The 13,415-nt window shown below is 43.4% G+C and overlaps 1 pseudogene; it reads left to right on the top strand.

Moving 5' to 3' along the window:
- Positions 1 to 359: 359 nt before the first annotated feature.
- LOC116679389 (centrin-3-like) lies at positions 360 to 4,354 on the top strand (annotated as a pseudogene).
- The last annotated feature ends 9,061 nt before the right edge of the window (positions 4,355 to 13,415 follow it).

The following is a 13,415-nucleotide window of genomic DNA, read 5'->3' as shown; positions in this document are numbered from 1 at the left end:
CCCGGGAAGACGACAAGAGGGTTAAAGATTGAGATGTCTTTCTAAACCACTCGAGTAACTCCTAGTATTATTTTACCTTATGTATGTTTTTTTCTGGTGATGTTGAAATTGTGTGTAATTCTAGTTTTTTGCTTTTTAAAATAAAATTCTTCTCTTTCTTTCTTTCAAGTATTTTAGTTTATTTGTTATGGAAACTGGATGACATGTTGGAGAGCTCCATGATTAAAAACCCCTCTGAGGGATTTTTTCTCGCATCTCCATCATCATCTTTATTGATCATGTGTATTAGCATCGGTAGTATTTGTACATGTGTAAATAATAAACTAAACTAATATACATCCCATTAAAAATCCCTACAGGTGGCGATGCGTGCGCTCGGCTTCGAGGTGAAGAAAGTGGATGTTTTGAAGATTCTTAAAGACTACGACAGAGTCGGGAAAACGGAAATAACCTTTGACGATTCAATGAAGTCGGTGAGTTTACCTTCAGCGGAAAGTTCTGTGTAGAATAGATTGAAGGAGAATACTTTATCCTTTATTTTAGCAACATGATGTTAACCTAATACTTACTTTACTTCTACTTAACTTTTTATTTCTCGCACCAGAGCTACGTACGTTATACACTATTGACTAGCTTTTTTTTAGGTACTCTGGCATCGAGTAATGCTGCTCATTAACTATGCCCTCGTAGCCGAGCTGCACCAATCACATCGTGTATCTGATGTAGGCGGGGCCAGAGGCGAGCTGCACCAATCACATCGGTGTATCTGATTGTAGGCGGTGCAGAGGCGTGCTGGGCTCTGGATACGTCACCCTTTTGTGTTGTTTGTGATTGTCGCTTGTGCAGCGGATTTACAAATTGCACGCTTTGTACCGCCCCCTCGAGATTTGCGTCTTTCATTACTTACTCGATGCCAGACTTCTTGATCTTCGGATTTGGGTCTGGATTTCCAGGCTAACAGTGGAAATTTGAATACATTTATTTACTATGCAAGTACTTCTGTACTCTGCATGTCGTTGTACTTTAGTGTTGTGATCATAGGTCTTACATTTCATTCCTAAATGTGTTATAAGTCTTAAATCCGACTCGTTGAAACACCTGCAGAAAACCCTTTCATATAGTAGTAAATCCTTAACATGTTGTCGTCTTTCTCCCGCAGTGACGGATCGCATCCTGGAGCGAGACCCAAAGGAGGAGATCATGAAGCCTTCAAGCTGTTCGATGACGACGAGTCGGGGAAGATCAGCCTGAGGAACCTGAGACAGTCGCCCGGGAACTCGGGTAGAACGTCAGCGACGAGGAGCTGCGCAGCCATGATCGACGATTTCGACACCGACGGAGACGGGGAAAGTACGGAAGTTAATACCGAGTTCCTACACCTAAAGATAACCGACTGACTGTTGTTGGTTTTACTTAAGGGCCCAAATTCTGCTCATCTTCAGGTTCATAACTGTATTTTGAGGTTGGACCGAACAGGTTCCATGGTTTCATTTTCAAAAAATACTATTTTTTGTTGTACTGCACATTGCTGCAGATCCTGTTTTCCACCCTGTTTGTTAGGTCTCTGTTTAGCTCCGAGTGAGACATCTCCCTAGTTTTATCTCCAGAGTGAGACATCTCACTAGTTTTATCTCCAGAGTGAGACATCTCCCTAGTTTTATCTCCAGAGTGAGACATCTCTCCTAGTTTTATCTCAGAGTGAGACATCCTCTCTAGTTTTATCTCCAGAGTGAGACATCTCTCTAGTTTATCTCCAGAGTGAACATCTCTCTTTTTATCTCCAGAGTGAGACATCTCCCTAGTTTTATCTCCAGAGTGAGACATCTCTCTAGTTTATCTCCAGAGTGAGACAGCTCCAGAGTGAGAATCTCTCTAGTTTTATCTCCAGAGTGAGACATCTCTCTAGTTTTATCTCCAGAGTGAGACAGCTCCAGAGGGAGACATCTCCCTAGTTTTATCTCCAGAGTGAGACATCTCTCTAGTTTTATCTCCAGAGTGAGACAGCTCCCGAGTGAGCCATCTCACTAGTTTTATCTCCAGAGTGAGACAGCTCCAGAGTGAGACTCTCTCTAGTTTTCTCTCCAGAGTGAGACATCTCACTAGTTTTAGCTCCAGAGTGACATCTCCAGAGTGAGACATATCACTAGTTTTATCTCCAAGTGAGACTCTCCCTAGTTTTATCTCCAGAGTGAGACATCTCTCTAGTTTTATCTCCAGAGTGAGACATCTCACTAGTTTTATCTCCAGAGTGAGACATCTAACTAGTTTTAATCTCCAGAGTGAGACATCTCCTATTTTATCTCCAGAGTGGACAGCTCCAGAGTGAGACATCTCACTAGTTTAATCTCCAGAGGGAGACATCTCCCTAGTTTTATCTCCAGAGTGAGACATCTCTCTAGTTTTATCTCCAGAGTGAGACAGCTCCAAAGTGAGAAATCTCGCTAGTTTGATCTCCAGAGTGAGACATCTCCAGAGTGAGACAGCTCCCAGAGTGAGACATCTCCCTATTTTATCTCCAGAGTGAGACATCTCTCTAGTTTTATCTCCAGAGTGAGACAGCTCCAGAGTGAGAATCTCACTAGTTTTATCTCCAGAGTGAGACAGCTCCAGAGTGAGACATCTCTCTAGTTTTATCTCCAGAGTGAGACATCTCTCTAGTTTTAACTCCAGAGTGAGACATCTCACTAGTTTTATCTCCAGAGTGAGACATCTCCCTAGTTTTATCTCAGAGTGAGACATCTCTCTAGTTTTATCTCCAGAGTGAGACAGCTCCAGAGTGAGACAGCTCCAGAGTGAGACATCTCACAGTTTTATCTCCAGAGTGAGACATCTCACTAGTTTTATCTCCAGAGTGAGACATCGCACTAGTTTTATCTCCAAGTGAGACATCTCCCCTTCTATCCTATCTTTGTTGGGAGCTGCACATGCTCAGTAGCTCGGTAAGATCATCACTGATAGCTCTTTCTCCAGCTTTGGTCAGTCCAAGGCAGGATCAGCTGGGAGACTTCTTCTAGACCAGGGACACAACAGGGACAGGAGTAGAACAGGGACAGGAAGTAGTTCTTTTGGAGATTCTGGTCAACTAGTGGCTGTGTGAGCAGTGTTTTCCATTGAGAACGAGCTAGCATGCTAGTGCTTGGCGAACTGGATAAATTGTGATTAACTGTACAGCTCCAGATAGAACCTGACTCTGATTGGACGGCCATCGGACGCAACCGATTGGTTTATCTTCATGTGTGAACTTACCTTTCTGACCGAACCTTTTTCCTGTTCCAGTAAACCAGGAGGACTTCCTCTCCATCATGACCGGAGAGTCCTGATGAAGAGTCCTGTCGAACGCTGAGGACTTGCGGGTCGTCCGTATTGTGAGACGCTGAGTGACCGAACACCTGTCCTGCAGGTGTGTCCATGAAGGTAAAGGCGTCGGACTGGAGTCACTCGTCTTTGGGTTTGTCCTCGATCCGACGTCTCTGCCACTCGCTCTGCTGCAGTCAGTCGTCCTCAAGATGCTGAAATCACGCTGCTCTTTCATTCAGATTTACTCCAAGATGCTTCTGTCCTAACCCTCATGTTGTCCTCATGTTGTCCACATGTTGTCCTCATGTTGTCCACATGTTGTCCTCATGTTGTTCTCATGTTGTCCTCATGTTGTCCACATGTTGTCCTCATGTTGTTCTCATGTTGCCCTCATGTTGCCCTCATGTTGCCCTCATGTTGTCTTCATGTTGTCCCTATGTTGTCCTCATGTTGTCTTCATGTTGTCCCCATGTTGCCCTCATGTTGTCCCCATGTTGTCCTCATGTTGTCCCCATGTTGTTTTCATGTTGTCCTCGTGTTGCCTTCATGTTGCCTTCATGTTGTCCTCATGTTGTCTTCATGTTGTCCTCATGTTGTCTTTATGTAGTCTTCATGTTCTCTTCATGTTCTCTTCATGTTGTCCCCATGTTGCCCTCATGTTGTCCCCATGTTGTCCTCATGTTGTCCCCATGTTGTTTTCATGTTGTCCTCGTGTTGCCTTCATGTTGCCTTCATGTTGTCCTCATGTTGTCTTCATGTTGTCCTCATGTTGTCTTTATGTAGTCTTCATGTTCTCTTCATGTAGTCTTCATGTTCTCTTCATGTTGTCCTCATGTTGTCCTCATGTTGCCCTCATGTTGTCTTAATGTTGTCCTCATGTTGTCTTCATGTAGTCTTCATGTTTTCCTCATGTTGTCCTCATGTTGTCCTCATGTTGTCCTCATGTTGTCCTCATGTTGCCCTCATGTTGTCTTCATGTTGTTTTCATGTTGTCCTCATGTTGTCCTCATGTTGTCCCCATGTTGTCCTCATGTTGTCCTCATGTTGTCTTCATGTTGTCCCCATGTTGCCTTCATGTTGTCCCCATGTTGCCCTCATGTTGTCCATATGTTGCCTTCATGTTGCCTTTATGTTGTCCCATGTTGTCCCCATGTTGTCCTCATGTTGTCCTCATGTTGCCCTCATGTTGTCTTAATGTTGTCCTCATGTTGTCTTCATGTTGTCTTCATGTTGTCCTCATGTTGTCCTCATGTTGTCCTCATGTTGTCCTCATGTTGCCCTCATGTTGCCCTCATGTTGTCCTCATGTTGTCCTCATGTTGTCCTCATGTTGTCCTCATGTTGTCCTATATCAATGTTCTTTTTAATTCCCCAAAATAACATGATTGATTCCAACGCTCTTTGCCAAGTACAAATCTCTACTTTCATTAATTTTGGGTCTTATTATATTTTATAGCATTGTAAAACAAAGTGAAGTGTTGTTGAAATAGTGTTGAGTAAAAGTTGACATATTCCAGTCTGTGATTATCATCAACATCCATTCCTTTAATTTTAGTCTCAATAATTCCTAATTTCTGCTTTTCTAACTCAAACATTAGGTATAATTTCCTATAAATGAGGTTTATTGACCATAAATTCCAAAAATAACTGTAAAAATTAAAGTTATTAAGGGGGTTTATAAAAGTAAAATATAAGTGAGTTGTTTCATGCTGTAGAGCAGGGTTTCTCAAATGGGGGCACGTGGACCCCTAGAGGTACTGTGTGGTACTGCAGGGGGTCATGGGGTGCAGAATTCATAAGATTATTACTCAACCCTCGTGTTGTCCTCGGGTCAAATCAACCTGTTTTCAGTAAAATAAAACAACCATTCTGTCTCAAACGTTGAAATAAGCACTGAAAATGTCAACATTAAATTATTTTAATCGGGGGAAAAACAAGAAAAACATTTTTTTTTAAAAGCACCCACAACATTAAGAAGTGACAGAAATGTGGGAAAAAGCGATTCCATCCATCCATCTTCATCCGCTTATCCGGTATCGGGTCGCGGGGCAGCAGCTCCAGTAGGGGACCCCAAACTTCCCTTTCCCGCAGCCACATCAACCAGCTCCGACTGGCGGATCCCGAGGCGTTCCCAGGCCAGGTTGGAGATATAATCCCTCCACCTAGTCCTGGGTCTTCCCCGAGACCTCCTCCCAGTTGGACGTGCCTGGAATACCTCCCTAGGGAGGCGCCCAGGAGGCATCCTCACCAGATGCCCGAACCACCTCACTGGCTCCTTTCAACGCGAAGGAGCAGCGGCTCTACTCCGAGCTCCTCTCGGATGACTGAGCTTCTCACCCTATCTCTAAGGGAGACGCCAGACCCCCCTCCTGAGGAAACCCATTTCGGCCGCTTGTACCCTGGATCTCGTTCTTTTCGGTCATGAAAAGAAAAAGCGATTATAATTTTTAATTTTTTTCCCCGTGGTTGACGGGCAGACAACCCAGGGTTAATAACGTAATCCTGAATGAGATGTAGCATCTAAATGTGTTTTCCTGATACGAGGCTGCTGTGTGTTCCTCTTTATTTAGACTTTTATTGCTGCTTGTTCTGCTCGCAGTGTACCGAGCCGGAACGTTTTAATGTGCTACTCATTGTGTATTAAATAAATCCATTTGCAAGCAAATCTTTTTTAACACTTTATTTCCTACTATTTCATTCATATTATATTCTGTGCTGTGGGACTGATATTGCTGCTCTAACACTATCATTTCCCATTTTATTGGATCAATAAATATATATCTATCATCTCTCTCTATTTATCCCATATTTATCTATCTATCTATCTGTTCCTATATCTATCTATCTATCTGTTCCTATATCTATCTATCTATCTATCTATCTATCTGTTCCTATATCTATCTATCTATCATCCCTCTATCTATCTATCCCTCTATCTATCTATCTATCTATCTATCTGTTCCTCTACTATCTATCTATCCCTCTATCTATCGTCTATCTATCTATATCTATCTATCTGTTCCTATATCTATCTATCTATCTATCTATCTGTCTATCTATCTATATATCTATCTATCTGTTCCTATATCTATCTATCTATCCCTCTATCTATCTGTCTATCTATCTATATATCTATCTAGCTGTTCCTATATCTATCTATCTATCTATCTTCTATCCCTCTATCTATCTATCTTCTGTCTATCTATCCCTCTATCTATCTATCTATCTATCTGTTCCTATATCTATCTATCTATCCCTCTATCTATCTGTCTATCTATCTATATATCTATCTATCTGTTCTATATCTATCTATCTATCTATCTATCTGTCTATCTATCTATATATCTATCTATCTGTTCCTATATCTATCTATCTATCCCTCTATCTATCTGTCTATCTATCTATATATCTATCTATCTGTTCCTATATCTATCTATCTATCTATCTGTCTATCCCTCTATCTATCTATCTATCTATCTATCTATCTATCTATCCCTCTATCTATCTATCTATCTATCTATCTATCTGTCTATCCCTCTATCTATCTATCTATCTATCTATCTATCCCTCTATCTATCTATCTATCTATCCTTCCTTCCTGCTATCCTTCCGCCGTCCACCAGAGGGAGCCACTAGACTGTTCTCAAAGCCCACATGTAAGGTATGACGTCACCGAACAGCTGATCCCGTAGCATATGTCTCTCTCCCGGCGTTTCCCTCGGTGTGGGGGGGGGGGACTGAGGTGCCCGGATGGATTTTTTGGGGATTATGGGTCCTCCCTTGAGAAAATGGGTCATTTTTAAATTCATGTTTTTTTTAATTCAGTTCATTTAAGAAGGAGACGGTGCAAATTAATAGAAAAATATAAATTGGTCTTTCCGTCGAAATGGAAAATCAACAATTTTGTTGACATTTTTAAAAGAGGTTTTTTAACTTTTTCTTATTTTTTGTCCCTTTTTTCAACACTTTTGATGTTTTTTTCCAGTGTTTGTCACTTTTTTGACGTTTTCAACCCAACGTAACACTAACTTATTAACTTTAGTTTTACATTTATTTTTGGACTTTATGATCAATAAACCTCATTTATGGGAAATTAAACCTAATGTTTGAGTTAGAAAAGCTTTTTGTCGCTATTTTTGAATTTGTCACTGTTTTTGTTGTTGCTTTCTGACGTTTTTTTTTTACCTATTCTTGCCTTCCTTCCTTTTTTCTACTGTCGTGTCTTTCTTTTGCCACTTTTCTCGACCTATTCTTCCTTTTTCTATCGTCTTTTTCCAAATTTCTGTTGCTTTTTTCTGGAGGTTTTGTCTTTTTTCAGCAGTATTTAAAGGTTTTCAGTTGACTTGTTTAGCAAATCCGTCTCTGACATCGCTGTTGTTCACTATTTTTGCATTTGTCACTTTTTTTTGTTGTCACTTTCTGACTTTTTTTTTCCTACCTATTCTTGCCTCCCTTCCTTTTTGTGTACTGTCGTTATTTTTTATTTTTTTTTGCCACTTTTGTCTTCCTGTTGTTCCTTTTTCTATCGTCTCTTTCCAAATTTGTGTTGCTTTTTTTCTGAAGGTTTGTCTTTTTCAGCAGCATCCATCGCTGGGCTGTCCCTCTTCATATAAACTTTAGTTTTCTACCATAAATGGTTCACGCTGGGCACGGGGTACTCGGCTTTAAAAAACCAATTTAAAGGGGGAACATTATTAAAACAACAACAGGTCTGAATAAGAAGTCTAGAAACTAAGAATCAATCACATCAACAAATAAAGGAACCGCGGCAGAAGATAAAAAAAGGAAAATACTTTTCACTAAAACCACAAACACTAACAGGAGAACGCAGATGTATTTATACGTCCTCATCATCATACAGCATTACTGTGTCTGTGTGTGTGTGTGTGTGTGTGTGTGTGTGTGTGTGTGTGTGTGTGTGTGTGTGTGTGTTGAAATAATAAAGCAACCGTCACACTCCCGACAGACACACAAACCGGAGCTCCCTGTTATTTGTCTCCCCGCAGACCTTTTACATGTTGATTAAGATGAAGGTCTGTTAGATGGAAACATCTGTCTGAGGCCCCTGGTCGGCCGCTGCGGGAGGAGGAGGAGGAGGAGGAGGAGGAGGAGGAGGAGGAGGAGGAGGAGGGAGGAGGCGGAGGAGCTACCCGAGAACCCGAGCCAATCACACGATGACAGAGCAGGGGACTCTGTGGTCTCCCTCCCGTGTAATAAGAGTTTGACGTTTCTCAGGGGATAAATGAAAGTGATGCTGTAATAAGAGGATAAGACACACACACACACACACACAAACACACACACACACACACACACACACACACACACACACACACACAAAGACACACGGACAAGCACAGAGACATATACACACACGCAGAGACACACACACCCAAAGACACACACACAGACATGCAGAGACATACATACACGCACACTGACACGCGGAGAGACACACAAACACACCCAGAGAGATAAACACACACACAGAGACACACACACTTTTGACGCTTTTTTTCAATGTTTGTCACTTTTTTTTACCTTTTCAACACTACGTAACACTAACTTATTAACTTTAGTTTTACAGTTATTTTTGGAATTTATGGTCAATAAACCTCATTTATAGGAAATTATTCCTAATGTTTGAGTTAGAAAAGCAGAAATTAGGAATTATTGATACTAAAGTTAAAGGAATGGATGTTGATGATAATCACAGACTGGAATATGTCAACTTTTACTCAATACTATTTCAACAACACTTTACTTTGTTTTACAATGCTATGAAATATAATAAGACCCAAAATTAATGAAAGTAGAGATTTGTACTTGGCAAAGAGCGTTGGAATCAATCATGTTATTTTGGGGAATTAAAAAGGACATTGATATAGGACAACATGAGGACAACATGAGGACAACATGAGGACAACATGAGGACAACATGAGGGCAACATGGGGACAACATGAGGGCAACATGGGGACAACATGAGGACAACATGGGGACAACATGAGGACAACATGAGGACAACATGAGGACAACATGAGGGCAACATGGGGACAACATGAGGACAACATGGGACAACATGGGGACAACATGAAGGCAACATGGGGACAACATGAGGACAACATGGGGACAACACGAGGGCAACACGAGGACAACATGAGGACAACATGAAGACAACATGAGGACACCATGAGGACAACATGGTGACAACATCAGGGCAACATGAAGACAACATGGGGACAACATGAGGACAACATGAGGGTTAAATATAAACATGCACGACTAACATCTTGGAGTGACACCCCCAAAGACAACACAATTGACCAAAAAGAGACACAAAACAACTACAAAAAGGAGCAAAATCCCTCAAAGAGACACAACACACATGGGGAAATTGCCTCTTCTTGTCTTAAACGTGACATTTTCTTGAGGACGGACGCCACCAAATGCACCCAAAGTCTTTCAAAACCCGAGGAAACCACGGGCATGCCGTCGGGCCGAAGGCTGATAATCAGAAGCTGCATCTGGTCTGAGATCAGAGACAGACGTCCCGACCTGCCCTTGCCCCAACGCATGCTCAGCTGTTGGTCCAGAGCAACACATGGTCCAGAAATAGCCCGGCCCAGTTCCTCCCCAGTTACAACCTGGCCCCCCTGTGGTCTCCCCTCCACCGCTCTGTGTGCCCCTAATCATGTGTGTTGATGAGACTCATGAGGCTATAAATACATCCGTCTGGGGCTGGCGGACCTCGCCGGGCTCTGATGGTCTGGGTCATTAGCACACAGGCAAAGACGGTTCAGAACCGAGACGTCCAACCCTCGTGTCTTTTCCACCAAAGGCAGTTCTGGTGCTGGTTTGGAGTCAAATATCGAACGGGTTCTTTGCTTTTCCACACAAATAAACCTGGTTCTGGGCCAAGAATGCGGGTTCCAACTCAGCACAAAACGTAGCGCTGGTCCAGGGAGAAGAACCGGTTACGTCAGGTTCTGGGGGGGCGGGGTTATCATGACGTTCGGAGACCAAAACTTCTGGCCGCCATTTTTAAAACACCAGTCAGCTGTTAACCATAGATATGTCTTCTCCACCAGGGCTAACCAGGTGCTGCTTCTGGTTCTGGTGCTGGTGCCAGTTCGGTGCTGGTTCTACTAACCAGTTCTCTAAGAACCAGCTGGATCTTCCCCAGCCTGAGAGCCAGCAGAACGGTGGTTTCCTCCCCAGACCACGGTGGTTCTGGTTTCCTCCCCAGACCACGGTGTTTCTGGTGTCCTCCCCAGACCACGGTGGTTCTGGTTTCCTCCCCAGACCACGGTGGTTCTGGTTTCCCATCCATGTCCAGAGCTAACATCAACAGCTCTCTATGGTTAACAGCTGACCGGGGTTTTCAAAATGGCCGCCAGAAGTTTTGGTTTTCGAACGTCATGACTCCACAAAGACCTCAGACGCAGAAATTGATAGACTTCCACCACTAGGTGGCGCTATATCCGAAAAAAAACGCGTTTGGCCCTATAACTCCCAAACCGTACATCAGAACTTTAAGATCTTACAACACAAAGAAGCTAATGTTCATGAACGCCGTAACAGAAAACACAAATGACCACAGAGACCCACAACAACCCCAAAGAAAACACAAATGACCACAGAGACCCACAACAACCCCAAAGACAACACAAATGACCACAGAGACCCACAACAACCCCAAAGAAAACCCAAATGACCACAGAGACCCACAACAACCCCAATGAAAACCCAAATGACCACAGAGACCCACAACAACCCCAAAGAAAACACTAATGACCACAGAGACCCACAACAACCCCAAAGAAAACACTAATGACCACAGAGACCCACAACAACCCCAAAGAAAACACAAATGACCACAGAGACCCACAACAACCCCAAAGACAACACAAATGACCACAGAGACCCACAACAGCCCCAAAGACAACACAAATGACCACAGAGACCCACAACAACCCCAATGAAAACCCAAATGACCACAGAGACCCACAACAACCCCAATGAAAACCCAAATGACCACAGAGACCCACAACAACCCCAAAGAAAACACAAATGACCACAGAGACCCACAACAACCCCAAAGAAAACACTAATGACCACAGAGACCCACAACAACCCCAATGAAAACCCAAATGACCACAGAGACCCACAACAACCCCAATGAAAACCCAAATGACCACAGAGACCCACAACAGCCCCAAAGACAACCCAAATGACCACAGAGACCCACAACAGCCCCAAAGACAACCCAAATGACCACAGAGACCCACAACAGCCCCAAAGACAACACAAATGACTACATTTACCATAGTAACTACAATATTCAAGACCATACAACGTCATAATTGATCCGTGTCTTTGTATTTAGCGTCTCCCTGGTAACCAGAGTCCCAGTTCAGCTCTTGTGTCCAGCTGTCAGTCATTAGGCGAAGTTATGCTGACCGGGGGACAACACTTACCCTCCGACCCCCCCGACCCGCTGACCCCCCCAACCCCCCCCGCCCCGCCCCGATGCAAGCCGACCTGACCGGGGAGGACCATTTGGTTTGACCCACAGGCGTAGATTTAAGGGGGGGGGGGGGGGGGGGGCGGCGGGGGGATGCAGGGGTTATATATCCCCCCCCCCACCTCCAATATGTAGAAGAAGTAGATTTGCCCCCCTCAACATATATGAAAGACAACCCACTCCCCAAAAGAGGAAAAACCCCGTTCGGGAGGCTCAAAACGTACAAAAACCAGGAACTGAGTCTACATCGGAGGAGTTAAAGAACACAACAGGAAGTGAAGATATAGATGCTGTTAAATGTCTTTTATGTAGATTTAATCTTTGGAGCTTATGGATTTAACAAGAACTAATAAATAACACGTGTGATGTACTGAATGTGCAGGATTGAGAATGTTAATTTCCTCATAAATAAAAACATTTGCACCATAAATTGTTGCATAAAAAATTGCCAGAAAGCAGAAAAAATTAAGTGTTTGACGCTCATAGTTTTATTATGAACACCTGTTTCCTGGTGAAAGTCTTGTGTTTCTCCTTAACTTCTCCAGGACATGAACACCTGTTTCCTGGTGAAAGTCTTGTGTTTTTCCTTAACTTCTCCAGGACATGAACACTGTTTCCTGGTGAAAGTCTGGTGTTTTCTCCTTAACTTCTCCAGGACATAACACCTGTTTCCTGGTGAAAGTATTGTGTTTTCTCCTTAACTTCTCCAGGACATGACACACCTGTTCCTGGTGAAAGTCTTGTGTTTTCTCCTTAACTTCTCCAGGACATGAACACTGTTTCCTGGTGAAAGTCTGGTGTTTTCTCCTTAACTTCTCCAGGACATGAACACTGTTTCCTGGTGAAAGTCGGCTGCTGACAGTAATAAATACGGGGACTACAGACCATCACAGTGCTTTAACCGGTGTAATGGTTTGGGGGGGTGCTGGGTTTCTTTGTATCCTTCTGTGGTTTTTGGTCTGGTCTGGTCTCCTTGTGTTTGTCTCTCAGTGTTTCCTGGTAAGCGCCAATTTGTTCTACTTCCTGTTTTGTTTTGATAGTGTGGTTTCCTGTCCGGTCTAGTCTGTCCAGCTTTGCTTTGTGCTTGTCTGATGTCCCGCCCCGCCCTAATGTGACTCACCTGGCGTCTCACCTGTTCCCCGTTACCTCGTTACCTTTGTATTTACCCCCTGTGTTCCCTTTGTCCTTTGCCAGGTCCTTATGTCTCGTCTATGTGCTCGTTTTGATGTTCCTGTCTTGGTCCTGATATTCCCTGTGAGTTGTTCCAGTTTATCCCTCGTGAGTTTTCCCATGTGTGGTTTTTCCTGTTTAGTATCGCCTACCTGTGCCTGTTTTGAGTTTTTTTGGGATTTAGCCTTTTGTCCCCGTGTTTGTTGGACTGTTAAAATAACGCCCTTTGTTGAAGCTCCCTCCTGCCTGCTACTCCACTGCTTTGGGGTCCTCCTTCCTTCCACATCACAATCGGTATCTACATGCAATGCTTCATGAGAACAGCTTATGTCCAATAAGAGAAACCGTGTCGGTGGAGCGGACCCAGACCTGGGGAGGGAATGCCTCCAGACGTGCTGTGGATTGTGGACTATGCGTGGCAGTT

The sequence above is a fragment of the Etheostoma spectabile genome, unplaced genomic scaffold, assembly GCF_008692095.1.
Source record: "Etheostoma spectabile isolate EspeVRDwgs_2016 unplaced genomic scaffold, UIUC_Espe_1.0 scaffold00011142, whole genome shotgun sequence".
NCBI lineage: Eukaryota > Metazoa > Chordata > Actinopteri > Perciformes > Percidae > Etheostoma > Etheostoma spectabile.
Note: the sequence above shows the minus strand (reverse complement) of the source record. Positions and strands in the feature narration are given on the sequence as shown.